This window comes from Gracilinanus agilis, chromosome 2 (assembly GCF_016433145.1).
Source record: "Gracilinanus agilis isolate LMUSP501 chromosome 2, AgileGrace, whole genome shotgun sequence".
In the NCBI taxonomy this organism is placed as follows: domain Eukaryota; kingdom Metazoa; phylum Chordata; class Mammalia; order Didelphimorphia; family Didelphidae; genus Gracilinanus; species Gracilinanus agilis.
The window spans coordinates 199,259,526-199,280,467 of NC_058131.1; positions in this window are offsets into that span (position 1 = coordinate 199,259,526).

Here is a 20,942-nt window from a genome sequence, read left to right on the forward strand (position 1 = left end):
TTTGTTTTGTTTTGTTTTATTTAAACCCTTACCTTCCGTCTTAGAATCAATACTCTGTATGGGTTCCTTACTGCTCGTAAGGGCTAGGCAATGGAAATTAAGTGACTTGCCCAGAGTCACACATCTAAGGAGTGTCTGAGGTCAGATTTGAACCTAGGACCTCCTGTCTCTAGGCCTGGTTCTCAGTCCACTGAGTTACCCAGCTGCCCCCTTCTTCCTGACTTTATGTCCAAGACTTGATCCACTGTACTACCAATCTGCCTACATTCAGGGTTCCTACTTCTCTTCCTTTGATTTGCATTCTTCTATCCTTCAACAGATTAAAGACTCCTTTTTCCCCTTTAGATTTTTTTCTTCTATTTTCTCCCTAAAGCACTTCCATTCTTTCGAGGACCTCATCATTCTCCCTGATGACATGAACAAGAAAGCATTTCTCTAGCACCACCTACCCACCCAACCCAAGCTTTCTCTGCATTAGTGAAATTTGCATTTACATATCCAACACTGTTACTTGCCACTGGCAGAAACACAAATACAGTGTATTCTCTGCAAGACACTAAAGTCCCCTCATCTTCTGTACTTGCTGGAAATTAGATCCTCAGGCCTTCTCTTCTTTTGGAAAACTGCCCATTTGAAGGCTTCTTAGCTAGGTTCCTAGGTTAGTTGCCAAGGCTTCCTTAAAGAGGCTTTCTTAACACCAGGGCTTTGTTTCAGAATAGGACATTTGCTTATTTAGATGCTTTTGCCATTGTCTGGACAATTGAAATAAATGTCTGATCACTATTATGTCATACTTCTGTCCCTGCCTCATGATCTGTTTCCCAAAATCCACATCTATTTCCTCATTCTAGCTAATTGATCTGACTGGCAAAATGATGACACACTTTTCTTTTTCCCTCCACACATCTACTCAAATGTACTCTACCATGTTTATCTCTTCTACTTCCTGGATTTCCTTAAATGAGTTTTATTTTGTTCAAAGACTTTCCTTCCTAACATATAATGCTACCAGACCTATATTTTCATGTGTCTTATCTCTTTTGAAAAGGTACACAGCTAGAGTATATTCCAGGCAAGGATATCATCCCACCAAAAACTCAGTAAAATGTGTGTCCCTGCTGTAGGATCTCTAGTTCTTGCTTGTTATCTAAACTTTGAGTAACAAAACTTAATTCTAGTAGCTTTCAGGAAACAAGTGGCATGATGTAGTCCAAGGAGGTTTAGCAGATCTCATTGAGTAAATACTTATCTCTTAGCTCTCAAGCTAGGGAAATTCAGCAAGCACACTTTCATGTACTAAAATCAAACCTAAATCATTACTTATCTAATAAACTTTCTAAACACAGGCTAGAATTGTATATATGCTAACATGTTGGTCTTGTAAGAAACCAGATGCCCTTTATTTATAAATTCAAGGGTGACAAGAAATATCACTTGTCAAAAAAATCCTCCACAGTGGACCTTAAAGATCATCTAGTCCAAGTCCATAGTTTTATAAAGGAGGAAACTGAGGATTGTGAGGGGGATTAGGAAAGGAAGATAGGAGGAAGGATGAAGGATGGATAAAAGAAAGGAGAGAGGAAGGTAGAGGAAAGGAAAGGAAGGTAGCGATCCCAGCCCTGGCAGTGGGAAATTGACCAGAGCCCTTCGGGGCTCAAATAAAAGATCTGAGCACAACTTTTGGGTTTAGAATATCTAGGTTTTATTTAAATCAGAAAGAGAAAGGTCTAGGAAAAACTAGGAGGTAGATAGAAAGGGAAAAAGGCACCGAGAGAGAGATCAGGGTAGATAACATCAGCCAGCCTTCAGGGTAGCAAGAGTGAAATGGTGCCAAACTTTCTCTTTTATACTTTCTCCAACACCTCCCACAAAGGAATTGGGAGGTGTCCAGGGAAGTTATAGCAGGGAGCCCTAGGAGACGTAATCTTCCAGGGCTTACAATAATTTTAAATGACAAAGGATCAAAGAAGCAAAGTCACTCATGGATTATGATTTATTTTTTCATTTTTCTCTTTGTATCCCCAGTACCTACTAGAGTACCTTATATAAAAAAAGAGGCTTAATAAGTGCTTGTGGAATTGAACCTGTTGTTAAATAGTATAGTCTAATCTTCTTGTTGTTACATAAGGAAAATGAAACCCAACTAGAACTTACTCAAAGGTCATAATGCAAATATATTCCAGAGTTGGAATTGAAGCATAGGCTCTCTCACTACAGTACTGTTGTTTATTCTAATACACAACAACATTCTGGCTTCTGCCTGATAATTCCATAATGGGAGCTTAAATCTTTAGTCTTTAGCTAAATAGGGTCTTTTTTCCTGTTCAAATATAAATATCATTAGTGAGGTAACATTCAAGACTCATAAATTATTTATAGTATAACAGTATAACAGTAGCATTAATGAGTTTATAGAGGAAGCCTATACAAAAGGAGAATACTGGGCTAGGAATTAAGAAGTTTCTTATACTTGCTAACTGTGTGACTGAGCAAGTTGCTGTGTATTAGAATCTGCTCCCCAATACTCTCTTTCCCAACTTCCCATTTACATTCTCATGCTAGGTGCTTACACTTTGAAGATAAAGTTGTGGATGTAGCTCCTCCCTTGCTCTCTGCTCTCAGGAAGGCTGTTGTGGAGGTTGGGTGAGAGCCAGGCCAGAGAATTTTACCCAAGTGGTTTTACTTAGGCTTTATACTTTTGTTCTTTTGTTTCTTCTATTTCAAGTGACTAATAATAAACTTTATAAAATATAATACTTGGAGTTGTTGGACATTAATTTAAATTTGACATTGCTCTACTAATATATGCTTTAGGCAATCACCTACAACTTACACACTAAATCATAGTTAACTGTAACTTCTGTTGGTAGAGGTAACTCACAATAACAGTTCCCATAAAGACAAAATTACAGATACTTAATATTCCCACACATGGTTTCCTGAATGCAGCCCTTCACAGTAAGGAAAAGAAAGTACATAAGGAAGGAAAAGAAAGTACATAAGGGTGCTAGTGGTACTAGCACCCTTATGTACTTTCTTTTCCTTACTCAAGGTGGCAGGGAGGTCATAGAAATGGGAAACTTGGGAAACAGAAGACAAATCTTTCCTATTTTCTCAGTTTACCTCTTTGGCCCTATTACTATTAACTCTTCCTGTGGACAGGGAGTTCATTTTGGTCTTTCTCTAGTCTTATAATAAAGGGACTTCTTCCCTCAAACTACTTACTACCTTGCTCTTCTGCCTTTGTAACTTTGGATTATTCAACTCCATCAATCTACCCAGAAACATAATCTAAAACTAAATAAAGGAAATCTAATGATGTCATTGCTAACAGTTAAGTGTAAAAGATTTAATTTTTTTCATTTGTGCAATGGCATATGAAATAAAATTATAAAATCATAGGAATTGACCTTAGAATATAATTAAAACTTCTGATAAGAGAATTTTGGAGATGGTACATTCTTAATTGATCATCTATTCCAACCCTCTCTTTCTGTAAATGAAGAGGAAGGGAGAAAGAATGTGACTTCTCCAAAATCACATATGTAGTAAGAAGCAGAGTGGATATTTGAACTCAAATTCCCAGACTCCAAATCTAATGCTCTTTCCCTTCTGCCATGGTATATACCCTATGCCCTGGAAATTAAAAGGACAATTCAAGTCTGAAAACCCCAGCACACAGAGCTGCATGCCATATCTTCACCAAAACAGTGCTAAAGTCACAGAAATTATAAATAGTAGAGCGAGGATTTAGACCCAAGTGCTCAATCCCAAATATGTCATTTTCCATTATGCTACATTTTCCACATGCTACAACCTTTCCTTTTCCTCATCCATCTTATGAACCAAGTCTATTGGGAGGTTTTCTATTAAGTCTACAATGTTAAAGCATCTGCCAGAGATGATATTATAGGGTGGAGAAGATTGGTTCAAGTGACTTATAACATCCCTTCCAACTCTGAAATTCTATGATTTTGACACAAGATAGCATGGTTTCAGAAGGGACACTAGGAAAGAAATTTCTAATCCTTCTATCTACCACTCCCTCACCATTCCATCAGCCTCCTAGCTCCTGTGGTGTTTCTATGAGTCTTTTATAGTGTCCAAGCACTTTCCTGATCATGATTATAAATAATACAAAATGTGTCATGTTGACAGCATTTCACAATTGTTCTAAGTGATTAATTAAACTTAAAAGTTGGCAAGCTTTAAAGAATGTGGGAGTTTAGGGTTCTGGATGAATGCCTAGCTATTAGAGCTAGGCATACATATAGAAAGGGACTCTCTTAATGAGAATCTTGGATATTTTTGCAAGGATTAATTCAACACATGCATAAAAGCAAGATGAAGCTTTGGTATAACTTAAGTTCTTGGTAAATTTTGATCCCTGAATTATTCTTATGATATACCATGATATTCCTTACTTTTTTCTATTCATAATTAATTGGTCCTGTTTATAGGGTGTTATCTAGCAGTGAATAAATCTTTGGATAAAGGAGGGATGAAGATGATGAGGTGATAGGAGGAGGAATGAAGGGGATAGCTGAGTGTAGGGAAGAGATAAATGAGGGGGTATATTGGATGGTAAGGGAGTTGATGGGAGTATTCAGGAGGGGCAGCCCAAACAGGCTAGTCACAGGAGGCTACAGACAGAGGACACTGGGGAAGATAGGCTGACCCCTTCAAGGCAGGAAAGGTATCTCTATAGACACAAAGAGTTGGGCCAGTCAGAAATGTTTAAATCTGGCTAGAAAGTTCTCTTGTCAGTTTCTAAAGTCCCTTGAGGGAGGAGTTGAGAGGGCTCCTCCCTGTCAGTCAAACTGATGGCTGGAGGAAGTCTCGGTAAGGACTTCCTGCCAAGATGGATGTCCACAGTTCCCTTAATAAATAAAAAGAAAATAATTCCTTCTCTCTTCAGCCCTTGCCTTAATTTTTGATGCAGTGATTCACCAGAGGCTTTGAGTAGGTAACAAAGGGGATTTATTAATATCAGGGTTAATCAGAAGGAGAGGGGGGTTTCCAGTTTTGTAACAGCCCCTAGGGAAAAAGCTGAAGGTGGGGGAAGGGTCGACTGCCTTCAAGAAAAGTAATTACTAGATCAAAAAAATAAGGAATAGCTTGATTTAAGGATGTCCTACTTGCCTACAAAAACTAAACTCACAATGTCTAAAACAAACCACCCTTCCTCCCAGAGCCCAAAGGGAAATTCAGGGAATATAAACAGGAATGTAATATGGAGAGGTCAGGGAGAGGTCCAGAGAAATCAGCTAGGTTCAAATTGCCCAGAGAAAAAGGCACAGACTAAGCCAAGCCAAAAGCCAAAAGCAAAGCCTCAGTTGGAACTTGAGCTCTCTTCAAGCCTCAGACTCCAACTGACTCTTGTGAACATTCTAAGGCTTAACTGCCAGGGCTGTTTACAGTTGACTTTTGCAAGAGCAAAAGCTTCTGTTGTATCCTTACATTACAAGGGTAAATGTCAATAACTTTTCCTTACTCTCCAGATGGGTTAGAGATCTTAGCATTTCATCTTTATAAGAAAGAATAAAATATTTGTTTGCCTAATTCTATTCAATATAACAAACATTCCTATAGCACTTACTATTGTTGGGCCAGATGCTGAGGGCTTGAACATTACATATATATATAAATTTTCTCTGCTTTTCTATATCTTATAGTTTAGGGTCTCTTGGGTTTAGACCAATGATTTCATTAGGGCATGGAACACCCCATATGGAAATGCCATCCATTAACACAGAAATATAATTGTAATTTATACTCTTAATAAATTGCCTGAGGCACTGAAAGGCTAAATTATATGTTCATATATAGATTTCCAAGGCAGAATTTGAACCCAAGTCTTCCTAATTTCAACCCTTTATCCACTCAACCTTTGGTACCTCCTCTCAGACCTTAGTAGTGTGAGGAAAGATGGCACAAATAACTATAGTAAAAATGCTACCTGTAAATTTAAGAGGTGGAAATGTATTATGGAAACCCAATCTAAGTAACTATTACCATCAACAATAAAGGAGATGAAGGAAGACCTCCCCGAAGGGTGGAAATTTGAATTGAACTTTCAAAGATGGTTAGACTTTGCCATTGTAGAGAAGTGAGAGCATCTGCAGCATGAAGAACAGAAATGGGAAAGTGAAGCACATAGAGAGAATGGTCAATAATTCAGATTGGTTATAGCAAAGAAAACAAAGATTAGAATGTGGTGGGTACAATCAGAGCTAAGAGATGAGGATGCAATGTAAGGGTAGTGCCAAATTATGTAGCAACTGGAATAATGGGTGAAACAATTTGAACTTTTCTAGTTAAGGACTATAAATTGTAGAATGATTTTGTGCCTAGAAATAACATAATGAAACATATGTAAAGAACAAAACTGACCATGATGGGAAGATTTATTTGTAAGACTTTTTCAGAAGGTAGAGCAATAACCTCAAGTTCTTTTTGGGAGAGGGATTTTATTAAGTTTGGAGTAACACAGCTGTCTAGATATGCTACTATATAGAGTAAGAGATTGGCGCAGGTAACTTATGAGGTCCTTTCCAGTTCTGAGATTCTATGATTTCAACATGGCATGGAATTATTTCAGAAAGATCTCTCAGACCATTTTCTGTACTTCTGTCTACCTTGTTCTCTTCACTATTACCAAGTGGTAGTGAGGAAGTTGGTTGTATAAATAAAATAGTGAATATAGATACAATGGATGAAGTGTCAACAAAATCAACATTCCTTTATTATAAAGTTATTGGAGTACTGTTCATTGGAATGCTTTAAATAAAGTGATTCAGAAAGTCCTATTTGAGGAAGGATAGGGATGATAGATAATTAAATAATTCTCTTCTTTGGTCCTACACAATTACATAACTTACATGATGAATGAAAGATAAGGTCTAGGTTTACTCCTAAACACCATGGTTCTGTCTCTAGCTGCCTACTGGTTCCAGTTCCCATTTGATTTAGACTCCTCCATTGGGTGCAGGAGGCATATTCCATGAACTCCTCCATCCTTTAACCAATGCTATTCTACTCCTACTGGATTCAAATTTTGTAACTCTGAGTTATATTTACTTAGTATATTTAAGGTAATAAAGGGAAACAATGGAGTTTGAACTGATTATATCTCTTGCATGGGAAAGTGATAACTAGAATACTCAAGATATATATAGTTTGAAAGGTATTTAAAATACTTTAAGTTAATCAAGGAAAATAATAGGGTTAAACTGATTACATTACAAGTAAGATGATAACTGAAATGATTAAGATATCTATGATAATCAAAATATCTGTGTATTGAGGAGTCTTATGATACTGAATATGCCTAAGAACTTTGGCATTACTGGGGCAATGGATAGGAGCATATAGAGAAAGCAGAGTAAGTTGACATGACAGGATGATATCCACACACTCAAAAAAAAATTTCAAAGGATAAGAAAGAGAGAGAAAGTTGCCAGTAAATTATATCATAAGAAGAGGCATGTAAGAATCAATACAGTGGAAGGGAAGATGGGAGGAAGTGGCAGACAATGTTTGAACCTTATTCTCATTGGAATTGGCACAAAGTAAGAATAAAATACACACTCAGGCATAGAAATCTATCTTAAATTCAAAAATAAGATGAAGAGAGGGAACAAAAAAAGAGAGACAGATAAAATGCAAAATGGAAGGGGAATCAAGGAGGCAGGTAAACTGAAGCAAAAACATTCGTAAACAGATAAAAGCTGAAAGGAAAGAAAGGGGAAAAAGGGAAAATAAGATGGAATGAAACACACAGTAATCATAACTCTGAATGTGAATGAGATGAACTCATCTATAAAATGGAAAAGGATAGAAAAGTGGGTCAAAAGCCAGACTCCTACAATATATTGTCTATAAGAAATTCATTTAAAACAAGGAGAAATACACAGAGTAAAAGTAAAGGGCTGAAGCAAAATCTACTTTGCTTAAACTAAGGTTTAAAAAAGAAGGATAGAAATTATGATCTCAGACAAAGCAAAAGTGGAAATTGACCTAATTAAAAAAGATAAGGAAGTGTAAGGACAGATTTGCAATAAGTGGGATTTTAGAATGTTGGGATCAGATGAGGGACAAGAAGAGTAACTGTTGAGTCAGAAGCAAAGGATGTTGGGAAGGAAAGAACCTTGGGTGAGGGCTTTGATCTGGGATCTCTAAGGGGAGAGGAAGGATTCTTGGGTACCTGGAGATCTAGTGAAGGTCATCAAGGGATTTCTTTGAGACAGTTGGATACCCCGAAGACCTGTGTGGTTCCTGAATCAATCTGAGACCATCAAGGAAGAGTTCCAGAATACGACAGTGCTTAAGAGTCAAGAAACCTCCCCCACAAAGGCCTCAGCCCAACCAAAAAAGACTCTCTGTCCATCCTGCCTTACAACAGAGACCCTGATAACATTATCAATCTGTATTTAGCTTAGGGATGAGTTATAGGGAAGGGAAGGTGAATTCCAAGTCTCACCATTAGGCTTGACCATGAAGAAGGACCTTGATTTGGGGTTAGAATTAGGGACCCATTATCACCACTGCCCTTTTCCCATCTCCTACAAATTAATAATAATAATAGTAATAGTAATAATTTAAAAAAAACTTGGAAAGCAGTCAGATCAAGATATTCATGGCAAAGTGATACAGAGGGAACAAGAGGGGGTGGGGAGACTGTTGGCTCAAGCCTTGGCTTCACCAAACCAAGGCCCCCTGCTATTCAGCTGACCTGGGAAAGGGGCTTGACCTGAAGAGGGGTTCCTTGGTCTGCCAAACCAGGAACCTAATAATATTATCCCCTAGAGGAAACCCTTACCTGGTTACTGTATAAATGAAAATTTTGAACCTTGGACTTCATCCCCCATAAGTCCCTTAGTTTTCCCAAAATTCCCTCTAATCTCTCCTGCACCTCCATGTTTGTGTGGTCACGTTATTGTTTTATAGTTGGCTATAACTCCTCCCTCTCTCTTTTTGGTTCCTGAGAGCAAGCTGATTAGTACCTTTTAGTTAGTCTCTTTTGTTAGTTTATTATTAATAAAATATTCATAAATATAATATTTAGTATTTTGCATATTAATTTTAATCTCCACATTAACATCATCCACCCATCTCTGTAATACATCTATATACAGAGAATAATACTCGCCCTCTCAGTAAGGATGTATAGGAGAGTGGCCCAGACAGACTCCATCAATCAAGTCTGTCATCCCATTAACATCCCAAACTTCTCCAAATATGCTATCCTTATGGAAGGAAATGACCTATTGATAAAAGGAGCCACAGACTCCTTTTTAAGGTATGTCAATATGTCAATATTAAACATATATGCACGAAATGTCATAGCATCCAAATTCCTAAAGGAGAAATTACATGAATTACAAGAGGAAAATAGGCAATAAAACTATATTATTAGGGGACATTAAGCTTCCCCACTCAGAATCAGATAAATCAACCCAAAAATAAACAAGAAAGAAATTAAGAAGTGGAATCAAATTTTAGAAAAGTTAGATTTGATAGATCTGTGAAAAAAATTGAATTGGAATAGGAAGGAATATACATTTTTCTCAGTAGTACCCAGCATCTTCACAAAAAAATTATCATATAATAAGACATAAAAACCTCATATCCAAATGCAGAAAAGCAGAAATATTAAATGCATCCCTTTCAGACAATAATGCTATAAAAATTATACTAAACAAAAAGATGGAGAGAAAAAAAAGATTAAAAAGTTATTGGAAAACAAAATAGCCTTATCTTAAAGAATGAGTGGGTTAAAGATCAAATCATAGAAACAATCAACAATTTCATTAAAGACAATGATAAAAGGAGACAACATATCAAAATGTTGGAGGTATAGCCAAAACAGTACTTATTGGAAAATTTATACCTCTAAATGCTTCTATCAATAAGCATTTATATACATATATGTCAATAAGAAAAAGTAGATCAATGAATTAGGTATATAATTTTAAAAACTAAAAAAATATTAAGACCCTTAATTAAACAACAATTTAGAAATCCTGAAAATCAAAGGAGAGATTAATAAAATTGTAAGTAAGAAAGCCATTGAATGAATAAATAAAACAGGGACCTAGTTTTATGTGTGTGTGAGGGGTAATAATATACACAAAACAATGGTTAATTTGATCCCAAAAAAGAAGAAAACCAAATTACCAGTATTAAAAATGAAAAAGCTGAAATGACAACCAATGAAGAAGAAACTAAAGCAATTATAAAAAGTTACGTTGCCTAATTATATGCCAATAAAACAGATAATCTAGGTGAAATAGTTGATCATTTAAAGAAATATAAATTGCCCAGATTAAGAAAAGATAAAGTAGAATACTTTAAAAATCTCATATCAGAAAAAGAAACTGAACAAGTCATGAATGAATTCCCTAAGAAAAAAGCTCCAGGGCAAGATGGATTCACAAGAATTCACAATTTTACTAAACATTAAAAAAATAATTCTAATACTATATAAATTATTTGGAAAAACAGGAAGAGACTCTACCAAGTTCTTTTTATAACACAAATATGATGCTGACACTGAAACCAGAGAAAACAAAAATAGAGAAAGAAAACTATAGGCCAATATATGTAATTAGTACTGATGCAAAATTCTTAAACAAAGTACTAGCAAGGAGATCATAGCAATATATCACAAGAATCATACATTTTCAGCAGGTGGGTTTTAAATCAGGAATACTGGAATGGTTCGATATTAAGAAAACCATCAACATTATTCATTAAATTGATAACAAAACAACAGAAACCATATGATTATTTCAATAGATGCAGAGAAAGTTTTTGACAAAATACATCTATTCCTATTTGAAATACTAGAGAACATTGGAATAAATGGACCATCCCTCAAAATTGTAAATAGCTTCTATTTAAAACCATTTGCAAATATTATCTATATTAGAGATAAGCTAGAATCCTTCCCAATAAGATCAAGAGTGAAACAAGAATGCCCATTATCACCACTTCTTTTCAATACTGTACTAGAAATGCTAGTTATAGTAATAGAAGAAGGAAGAAATTAGAATAGACAAAGAAGAAATAATTCTGTCTCTCTTTGTAGATGATATATATGATGGTATGCCTAGAGGATCCTCAAATATTAACCAAAAGCCTAATCAAAAAATTAACAATTTTAGCAAAGTTGCAGTATATAAAATCCATAGAACTCACCAGCATTTCTCTCTACTACCAATAAAGTACAATAGAAAGAGAGAAAAGAGAAATCCCATTTTAAATAACCATAAAACATACAAAATACCTTGGAGTTTGCCTGCCAAGACAAACCCAAGAACTATATTATCAACTACAAAACAATTTTCACACAAATGAAGTCAGATTTAAACAACTGGAAAAACATTAGTTACTCATTAGTAGGCCAAACTTGTATAGTAAAAATGACAATTCTTCCTTAGGTAACTTATTTATTTAGTGCCATAATAATCAAACTATACAAAAATTATTTCATGGAGATAGAAAAAATAATAACAAAATTCATCTGAAAGGACAAAAAATCTAGAAGATGAAGGGAATTCATTGAAGAAAAAATGTGAAAGAATGTGGCTTAGCCTCAAACATAAAGGGGGAACCATCAAAATCATCTGGTATTGGCTAAGAAATACAGTGGAGGATCAATAGAACAGAAAAGATACAGAATACCCTATGGTAAATGAACATTATTAACTAGTGTTTGACAAACCCAATGATACAAGCTTTTGAAAGAACTCATTGTTTAACTAAAACTGCTGAGAAAACTAGAAAAGGGAATGGCAGAAATTAAGCATAGACCAACACCTCATGCCTTAGATTCATGATTGCGAACCTATGGCACAAGTGCCAAAGACAGCATGCAGAGACATCTCTGTAGGCAGTCCTGAGCCCCTCCAAGCAACTGTTCCCTTCCCCCTCTCCACCTTGCCACTCAGCACCTCCCTGCCCCTCTGTGCTTACTCTCTCCCCTAAGCAGAGCATTCAGGTCACTCCCCTCCCCTTCTCACTGAGCAGTAGTGGGGAGGGAGTGGGGTGTATCTCCTCTATTGCCACCAGACCTGGCCCCACCCACTGAAAGATATCTATTTTCTTCCTTCCTAGACAGCCACTAGTTTTGGGGGGTGACCCCACCCGCAAAGGCTAACTGCACTCCCTCACCCCCTGCTCCCACCCCCATGTGGGTCACAGCCCTATAGGAAGCCCAGGGGAGGCAGGAGGCAGGAGGCAGGGGTGGGTCCTCATGACTTCAAGAGGCAGCTTCCCCCACCCCCAAAACACAGAGAGAGGGCCTCCATCTCTGAAAAGACACGCCCCACTAAACACCTTCCCAGCAGATCCAAGCAGGGCAGCAGCCCTCTTCCCTGGCCTGCCCCTGGGGAGGTTGGATGCAGGGGAAAGTCCCTGTAGCTTTAGGAGGCAGGTTCCCCCAGAGCAGGCTTGAGCTAGCTGGGCGCCAGTCCACCCTTGGGGAACTCAGAGGAAAGGGAACTTGATATCTGAGCCACCTCCCCCAAGGCTTCTTCTTAGGCAGCCCTGCAACTAGGTCACTCCCTCCCCATTCACTCCTTTCCTATGCCGTGGGTAGAGGGTAGGTCTGCATGGCCACAGCAGGTGGCTTGGTGGGGCGAGGAGCCCTGCCCAGCCTCACTCCCTCAACATAGAGGGGTGGGTCACTGTGCACAATTTAGGGGCAGGGTGGAGCACAGCACCAGGTGCCTAAAAGGTTCCTCATCACTGTCCTAATTCATGCCATAATCATGGTGTGGTAGTGGATAAAGTCTACAGTAGGAGGTCTGAGTCATTAAGGAAAATCAGTCAAATTTTTTTGTCGTTGTTCAGTCATTTCGATTGTGTCCTACTCTTTGTGATTCCATTTGAGTTCTTCTTGGCAAAGATACTAGAGTGGTTTTCCATGTCTTTTTCCAGTTTATTTTAGATATGAGGAAACTGAGGTACATTGGGTTGTTACTTTTCAAAGGGTAACGACTTGGTTTTATGAAATCCCAAGTTTACACTTATCCCATGGGAACTTGCTTTTGTCAATCTGGAATAGCACAAAATCACCAAAGTAATTAGAACGAACATGTCTTTAATCAAGACAAAGGAGGTAATGAATGCTCTTATGGCCCCCATGCAGCCAATCAAAAACACCACAGTAACTAAGCTCTAAAACTCTGGGAACCATGTCTCCTGGAAAATGTACCAAAATGGGATTTTCCATCATGGGAATTTCCATTGAATTGAAGAACTAGAGGTTTTATAAACTTTAGAAAGTATAGGAAAGGCAGGATGACCTAATGGCTTCCATGGAGTTTAGGAAAAGAGAATTCTAGCTAGAGGTAGAATACCTGGGTTGACTGCATTTCAAACCTTTTCAATTCTCTGATCATGCTCTCTTTATATTGCAAAACTAAGCTCTCAGTTGGCTCGTCTCTTGACTGAGAAACTTAACAAATCTTCCCCTCTTTTCCATGAATCTTTTTTCCTTCCTCTTATCTCAGAAGAAAAGATATTTCTCTTCCTCTCTCTAATCAGCTCCTCCACCCAGGCTCTTCCTTCTATCTCCTCCTACCTGCTCATCAAGTATCCCTCTCTTGATTTGTACATCTCCTCCAAAGGCACTGACTCCATTGCTGACAAATATTTTCACTTTGCCTCTTTGTTTTTCAGTCATTTTAGCTGTTTCCAACTCTTCATGAATCTGCTTGGATTTTTCTTGTCAAAGATACTGAAGTGGTTATCCATTTCCTCCTTCAGCTCATTTTACAAGTAAGGAAACTGAGACAAACAAGGTTAATTCTATTGCCCAAGGTCACAGTGTCAGAGGCTGGATTTGAACAGGCCTTCATGACTCCAGGTCTGGCTGAATCCATCCACTGAATCACCTAGCCCAGTTCACTCCTATAGTACAGCAAACTTTCCCTAAATTTCCATTTTATTTTCTTTGTCATTCCATCAACTTCTTGAAAGATTAGTAGTCTATATTCACTGATTTGAATTTTTTTACCACCAACTCCTCAGATGCCCCAAATCTGGTGTTCACCCTTTCACTGCCACACAACTATGTATTCATACACTCTACTAAAGAGCTCTCTGAGAGGCAATCAATACTTATTCATTTCCAAATTCAATGTCCTGTTCTCAGTTCACACCCTCCTTAATATCTCTGATATTTAACATTATTGACTATATCCTTATTCTTTTTTTTTTAAACCCTTACCTTCCGTCTTGGAGTCAATACTGTGTATTGGCTCCAAGGCAGAAGAGTGGTAAGGGTAGGCAATGGGGGTCAAGTGACTTGCCCAGGGTCACACAGCTGTGAAGTGTCTGAGGCCAGATCTGAACCTAGGACTTCCCGTCTCCAGGCCTGACTCTCAATCCACTGAGCTACTCAGCTGCCCCCTATATCCTTATTCTTAACAATTTTGTTTTGCTCTATATTCTCAGCACTTAGAATGGTGCTTTTCATACAATAAGTGCTTTAAAAATGCTTTTCCTTCATTCCTTCATTCTCCCTTGGTTTCTGTCACATACCCTTCTTGTAGTATTCCTGACTTCCTGACCATTGCTGTTTCATTTGCTGACTTCTGCTCATGTTGCTCCATAGAGGTTCCCCCAAGATTCTGTCTCTCTATCTGTTCAGCTTCTGCTCTCTTTGTTTTAATAGCCCTACTAGCTTCATGGGCTGCTGTAAATAAATTGTTCCAAAGGCCATGAAAGCAGCTCAAGCACAAACACCAGAGATGTCGAGATCATCCACTACATCCTGGGCCATCATCAGTCATCCTGACTTTTGTCTTACCATTGAACTTCAATGACTGGAAGAGAGAGTGAGGCTAATTAATTTGTATTGCTGTACCTAAATTAAATCCAATTCATTCAGGAGTCAAGACACCAAGCCAGGATATTGTTTATATTCTTCAAAATTGAACAAACAACAATTCTCAAAAGCTTTTGACAAGAGATGCCATTATCTCTGGTATATGTCACACCCTCACTGGACAAGTAATAGGAACCCTAATTAAAATCCTTCTTATCTCAATTTGCATATTAGCTAGAGAGACTTTTAAATTTTATAAGATAAAACCATTGAGGATACTTTCCAGATTTCTCATTAGAAAAATAATAGAATGAAATTAACACAAAATTCATCCTCTCACCTCAGTCCCAGAGACAGATACCATATCACAAGAGAATATGGCAAAAATCAGAAATAGACAACCTAACTGCTAATGACACAAATTTATATATCCCCATCCAAAATTCACTTTCATCTATGTGCTAATGGATCTACCTTATCTGCAGGATAGAGGACTCCAGAGAGAAATCACTTAATCTTTAGATTCCTCCCATTCCTAGTAAAAGGAGCCAAACTGTGACCTCAATTACATCAACCTCCCAAGCCTTCTAGGAAGAGATGAGACAAGCTATCTTCAACCCACTACCCCTTTACCCCAAACTGATAATAATCACCATCTACTTTTTCTACTAAAAAAAATATAAAAGCACATATTCTATTATCATAAAGAGGTAAAATGGCTTACCCTAACAGAGACAGAATTCTCATTCCAAACTCAGTTTTCCTTTCTCACCTTCAAAATACCTAATAACTTAAGTATTCTGCTGTACCCTGAATAATGTGGGTTAAAGTACCCATAGAGTTACCCATAGGTTTCAGATTTGTAGTTATAATTCTAACAAGGATGACAATTCAGCATTGTCTATGCAAAGTGTGTAGCATGCACGAAAAACAGTATTTTTCTGAGAAGAGAAGAAGTATGTTTTGCTGATTCAATGATAATAGTAAAGATCACATCACATCACAATAGTAAGCTTAAAAACTAAATCACTACCAGGAAAGAATTGAACCTATCATTCACAGAAATCAAGTGAGGGAGTAATGATAACTTTCATTTATACTGAACTTTTCTATTTGTAAAGCACCTATAAATACATCATTTGATCTGTAAACCAAATATGTAACATGGGTAGGGCAGCTATTATTATCCCAACATTTCAGATTTAAAAAAAGAGATGAAAGAAGTTTGCTTCACTGAGATCCCACACATAGTAAATGCATAAGCAATGCTTTAAATCCAAATCTTCTGAGTCTAGGGCTCTTTGTGCCTCATCATAAAGCCCCCTGATTAGGCCACAGATACATCTCTTTGTAAATTAGATTGTAAACTCTTTAAAGACTGAAACTATCTTTTGTCTCTTTTTGTATACCAGTGCTTATCACAGTGCCTGGCACATAGTAGGTCCATAATTAATTATTGAGTGATTCCTGGGAAAAGAAAGCAATGCATTTGACTATAGTGGAAAGAAAAGGAACCAAAAAATAATAATAATGTTGTTGTTTTTCCCCAGAAACTAAATATAAGACACAAAGTGATGTGGGTTGAAAGGTCCCACAAACCCTGCCAAGCACAAATCAAAAGAACATACAAATAATAACTAGTTGATTAGAATAGTCACCTTTCCTATAAAACATATAAGTTGCTTAGATTCATGATCATGAAAAAACTCCTTACATCAATCTTTAGACATAACTTCTCCTTGGTTGGGGTGTCTAGACAGCAAGTACAGATGGTTCAGTTTCCCAGACACATAGGACTAGGCTCAAAGAATACTGAATTTCCACACACTGCATTCCTTGGAGTTTGAGCAGAAAAGAACAAAACTTAACCTGAAGTTTCCCTGGGGTGTTTAACATATCATCAGCATTCATTTACATTGTGGTTTGCTCTCCCTAGTGGGCAAACAGAGTGAACAATGAATAAAGCCACATGGACCAAAGTGGACCCTGAGTAAAGTGACCTCAGTTCCCTGAAGACCCAGGACAATGATTGCCCAAACAAATGACCTCTTCCTTAGGTACTAAGCAAGATAAAAAGCATTCCTGAGAACCCCAAAAAAACCTGACTCACTTACCTTTTATCCTTACTCTCTTAGCTGTTACTCTTTATTCTCTCTCATTCTCTACCTTTACCACACCTCCTTACTTCCTTACCTTAATTACTTACTATACTAGCTATTCTATTACTCTATTTTCTTATAATTATATTCATTTCCTTGGAATGGATTCAGTTTGATCCATTGATCAACTCTTTGGATGAGACCCATAAGCATTAACCCATTAGAAGTGTAACTTTAACTTAAATTCCCAAACATACAATATAGAAACAACTATTTGTCTTTCCAGTCCATACCCTTCCTCAAAGGTATATGCTGGTAAAATATTTAACAGCCAGCTTTCTGAAAAGCAAAGCTGTTCATTACACACTTTTAATTGTAATCTATATTAACATTTTCTTCATCATATTCATAATTTTTAAACACCAATAATGTCAAATTCAAATAGAAAGTGGGGTTTGGGGTATATGTTGACTTTGAAAATCACATATTAACATATCTGCTTTCTATCTATTTTTATTTCCAATTATTGTTTGCTCCAATTCAGGAAGCACTCAGGGCCACAATGCTGAATGTTTGACATATCTGTCTAGATTGCCAACAAAACAATAAATCAATCCCTCCATACATGCTCACATTAAAAATTTAACCTGAGCCTATGAGCCATTTCCAGCCTACCACCCCTTTATCCCAAATCAATAATAATCATCACCTATTTTTTCTACCTAAATAAATAAATAAAACACACATTCTAATATCATAAAGAGGTGAAATGACTTGTACTAACAGAGACAAAATTCTCTCCCCAAAGTCATATGCCCTTTCTCACCTTCAATTCTATCAACCTTTCTTCTTGTTTATTCCTATTGTTCTACTCCAATTTCTAAATGTAGTTATAGTTCTCCTGAACTAAGAAGCTGGGCATATGCATATGGTATATTAAACAATGGATACTGTATTTTGTGGTATAGGATCTAGAACTGGAAGGGACATCAGAGATTATTGAATCGTGATTTTAGAGATCATCTAATCCAACTCCTCCATTTTAGAGTTGAGGAAACAGATCCAGAGAAGTTAAGTGGTTTTCCCAAGAGTAGTGAATTATAGACTGGGTAATTCAAACAGGTCCCCTGTCCCCATGTTTAGCACTTCAAAACCAGTGCTCTATTTACTACATACCCTTATAGAGTTCTAGACTTGGAAGTTTCCTTAGATTTCTGTGTTAAGGTGGTTTCAATTTATTTATGCAGAAGAATAAACCAGTCCATAGTTCCTATATACCTCCCTACCAGCAGTGGGGTCACAAAGAGTCAGACATGAGTGAAAAACAACTGAACTATACTGCCTAAGCCAGGAGATACCAGAAGCACAGACCTCAGATTTGGTTGCCTAATCCTCTAATCCCAGGGCCTTAGATGCCATGCTACCAGTACTGTCTTCTCTTTTTAAAAATTGATTTATTAATATCTTTTCTTTTCATGTAATTGGCCTTTAAGATGGGCCCCTGCAGGAAGGGAGAAGAAATCAAACCAGGCTGCTTCAGTGGGTCAGCAAAGAAAGTGGACGTTTTGAAAAGGTGAAACAATCCCCTCATTGACCAAACTCAACAGCAACAGACATGGTCACAGTTGTTTGGAGCAGCAGGATCATCAGCAAATGTTGCAAGCAACTGAGGAGATAAAGAAGCAGCTAAAGTAAGAGAATTGAGGCCCCGGTGCCAGGAGCTCTGGTGCAAGTAGTCCAAGAGACCTGCCATAAAGGATGGGTTTTATGGACAGGTGACTAGGGGTTTTGCTTTACCTAATAGAAATACCAGTCCTTTCTAGATCAGGGGTCTGGTGTCACCTTCCTGATCTTAAGCTAATAAACTCTGATCTGACTGAAGTTATAATAATAAGGTTTTATTGAATAAACACAATTTGGGTAAATTGAGGTGAGTGGGCTGTAGGGTTTTCCTAATTTATATCCTAAATCTATCTTTTTCCATAAATCTATCTTTCACAAGATTTCTTCAGTGCTCAGCAAAGCCGAACCTACTCTAACTTCCTCTCTGCCTTGATTTCCCCTTTCTGTCTATCTAAAAACCTAATCAAAGCCTACATAAATAGAAATAGATTTTGGTTTGATTGCAGATGGAGACAGAAGTCAGATTTGATCCTGTTCACATTAGAAATTGTTCACCAAAGGAACTAAGTAGTTCAGATCAATAGCACTGAGAACTGCTGGCAGAGGCTTTCCAAGGAGGAGGAAATGCTGGAAGAAGTTGATAGGTGTTGCACAGATGGCTGTTGATCAATCAGGTACCCACAGATATCAAGAGCTGGCCTCAGAAGAACGTTTCTCCCTTCACAATTCAAATCCAAATCCCTGAATCCTTCCAATGCACTACATTCCACAGTTCAAGATTCCAAAATCTTTCCCCTGCTTGCCTTTTGTTCTCTGATCCTCCACTTCTCAGTTACTTTCCATCTTTTCCAAATTCCTATTTATCATTCCAGAGTCCCAGATCCTGAAGATTCTTCTACTTTCAGTGGCCAGATTGGAAAGGTTTAGTCATTGATTTGGGAGATAATAAGCACCAAACTGAGAAAAAAAGGTCTCCTATTCCTTCCTCCTCCTCTCTGCCTGAGTAGGGCAAAAATGAATTCCCAGGCTTATTCTATTTAATTTCATAAATTATGTTTATGTTTAATTCTTATGTTAGTTAGATAAATATGACCAATCTAACTGCTATTGATCTATGTGCTGCCTTATTTGCAAACAGTGTGCCTACACCAGGAGGAAGAGTATTATGTAGAGATGTAAGAGAACCTGGTTAGAGCACTGATAACAACAAAAATGTCAGGCTTTCTCCTGGTTGGAGACTGAGGCAAATTTAAAAGAAACCTCTGATTTCCATTTATTCGTAATTTTAAAATAAACTTCATAAGACAAAGTCTATGCAGATCTTTTTTTTTCCTTAGCCCTAGGCAAAAGATGAGCCAGAAAGGCTATTTTTGCTCTTCAGAACAAGGCTGGGCTGTCAGACATGTGGCCTTACTCACTCCTTCCCCCTCTTCTCCATGTACTCTCAAAGAAAATTCTTGGCAGGCGTGGAATTGAGAGCTATTCTTATTAGGTAATAAGAACTGCCTGAGAGTTGGAAAGAACGTTTGATTAGACCTAGCCATCAATAAAGGCTGGGTCTTCTAAAAGCCATTTAGGCTTTGCCTATTCCTCAAGTCTGTACCTAGCACAACTAGCTATATTTCCATCACTTATGATTTCCATTATATTCTCCTCCCACACCAAATCCACCTATCCCTCACAACAAATTGTTTTAAACCCTAATCTTCCATCTTAGAACCAATACTATATATTGGTTCTAAAGTAATAGAGCAGTAAGGGTTAGGCAATGGTGGTTAAATGACTTGCCCAAGTTCACACAGCTAGGAAGTGTTTGAATCCACATTTGAACCCAGCACCTCCCATCTCTGGGCCTAGCTCTCAATCCACTGAACCACCTAGAGTCCCACCTCAACAAAAATTTTTAAAAGGGAGATTTTTTTCAGCAAAATCAACCAACACATCAACAAAGTCCAACATTATCTATGGTGTTCCACACTCAGATTCACATTCTACAGAGAAGGGGGTGGAAATATTATCGTGACTCATTTGGTATTTCACCCTTTTGACCTTATCATTTAGGTAAGCAAAAATCCTTCCGATTTTTGAGGTTTTCAGGAGGAAGGCGGTCTGCCCTACAAGTAACAGAACAGAAAAATAGTCTGTGAAATAATACTGATCTCATGTCTCAAGAAGGCAACCATACCAGGCTTAGTCTAGCCTCAGCTTACATTTGGGGGCCATGAGGCATTTAGTCCATAGACATATTCCATCCACAACCTAACCAGAGATCCAGGCAATACCTTTTGCCCTATCTGGGATAAGAAAGTCTTCCAATGATTCCGCTGTAACTAAAGTTACTGAGTGCAAGATTCCTGGAGAAGAGAGGTTGCCAGTATTCT